General features: G+C 38.3%; 1 protein-coding gene across 2 annotated transcripts in view; it reads left to right on the forward strand.

Moving 5' to 3' along the window:
* The window catches only part of LOC107677503 (guanine nucleotide-binding protein G(i) subunit alpha-2-like), a 78,331-nt gene that overhangs the window by 52,694 nt on the left and 23,747 nt on the right, over window positions 1-1,890 (forward strand). Inside the window, exon 1 of one of the 2 annotated variants that reach the window (XM_016472426.1) lies at window positions 1,599-1,619. The exons of the other annotated variant lie outside the window; for it this stretch is intronic. The gene's annotated coding sequence lies outside the window, so the exon portion shown is untranslated. Of the gene's footprint in view, window positions 1-1,598; window positions 1,620-1,890 lie in introns of those variants that run through there. 2 annotated transcript variants of the gene reach the window in all.

Consider the following 1,890-nt stretch of genomic DNA (forward strand, 5'->3'; position numbering starts at 1 on the left):
TGTGTGTGTGTGACTGGTTAAGCTGTAATTGTTGTGACCTAAATGATGGTAAACAGTGGCATTGCTGTCCACACAACCAGAGCCACACTGGCGTCTTTGTCCCTCTCTTCCCACCCCCTCTGACACACGGACCATTTGTAGCCCCATAAGGGCCTATAGGGAGCAGGATGGCCCCAGGCGGATGGGACTGGCATGGATTTCCCTCCTTTGGTGGAAACTGGGGAACTCTGGGACAATGGCCATGTGACGCTCTTTGGCATCTTAGGAGCCGGATGAGGAAAGGGTCTTTTGTTTCTATTCTGCATTTCCCAATGTGTTACATCACACATCCACTAATACACACGTGTGAGATGTTGTGGAAGCTGTGATTTAGATGCATGCTAATGTGCTTTACTTGTTATATATACTTGTAGATGCAGAAAGCCTTACTTGTTATTCCTTCTGGATTGACCACATCACATCGAGAGTTTTGAGATATTTCTTCTTTTTTCTTTCTTTTTCACATTCATGTGTTTATAAACTAGACATGGTTGACTAGTTGTAAAGCAATCCACTAGTTTATCTTAATGCAATGTTAATTTGTATTATTTGTAATTATTGTAATTTCAAATTATTTAATTTCATTTTAAGTATTTTTTATTTTTTATTTTAGCTGTTTAGTTTTGTGTTTTTAGACTGTTTGCACTGTAAAACCCTCCTGGATACATACAGATGTCTTTGCAAGTTACTTGCAATTCATGCTGTTTTTTGAGGGTTGCTTTTTTTAAGATGCTAAATCAAGTTAAAAATAGTTTCAACTTTTCAAGATGTATCTAGATGCATCGGTCTTTTCTATTTTTTATTTTTTGCTAACTTTGTGTTGTCCTCAACAGTCTGCACTGCACATGCTGTTCCAGACATCACCTCAAAGTGGTGACTCTTCCACGAGGTACAAGGTAGCTTAAAATGGCAAAAGTCATTCTAATATGCTGATTTGATTGCTCAAGAAGCTTATTATCAATAATATCACGTTGTTAGCTTAGTTTAGCAACATTGTCTGTTGAAATCAGTTGTTCTATTTTCAAGATGCTGCCTGTGTAATGCTAAGTTATTTTAATGTCCTGCCTTTGCTGTCTTCTAAGTAGCTCTTTAGGATTTTGGACAGAGCTTGTGTGTGTTACAGTTGACCAGCAGGTGCAATCAAGCAATAGACGTGCACAGTCTCTGTTTATTGTCAAGGTTTTGAAGGTGTCTTGCCCACAGACCAATAAAAGCTTATTTACTGAGCACACAAACTTCTCACTACGTCACCGAGGGGATGGTGTGTGTTGGTGTTTCAGGTATTACAAGTGTGTGCAATACCTTGTGAAACCACCAAACAAATGTGCAAGACATTTGGACTTTCGTCTCACTCGTGTTCAGAACAACATTTCTAAACTCTATCGATCTGACTAGAGGGCGATGAACCAACCTGGGGGGAAAAAAATAATAAATGAAATGAATAAATAATCAGACAAATAAATTTTTCAGATAGCCCAATAAACGGCTGACAGTTTTATGCATTTACTAGATATAAACATCACACTCGCCCATCTGTGGGGCATCATCAGTCTTCGGTCTCCGCCAGAGCATTGATCAGGGTGAGCTGCATCAAAAGTGTTTGTTTTCACAACAGCTCTGTCTTTGCCGATTCATTATCCAGCGGTGGTTTGAGCAGGTAAATAACATTATAAATTACCCTAGAGGCACTGCAAGGATGTTCAGTGCTTATTAAACCATCACTTCATTAATCCAAAGTATTTGGTTTGTAAGTGTGCGGTTATATGTATTATGTCAAAGAGTGCATGATTAATAAATTGCTTGTCCGTGGTACTTTTTTTTTTTTTTTTTTTTTTAAAATTACGTTGCCAT

This window comes from Sinocyclocheilus anshuiensis, unplaced genomic scaffold, assembly GCF_001515605.1.
Source record: "Sinocyclocheilus anshuiensis isolate Anshui unplaced genomic scaffold, SAMN03320099.WGS_v1.1 scaffold660, whole genome shotgun sequence".
NCBI lineage: Eukaryota > Metazoa > Chordata > Actinopteri > Cypriniformes > Cyprinidae > Sinocyclocheilus > Sinocyclocheilus anshuiensis.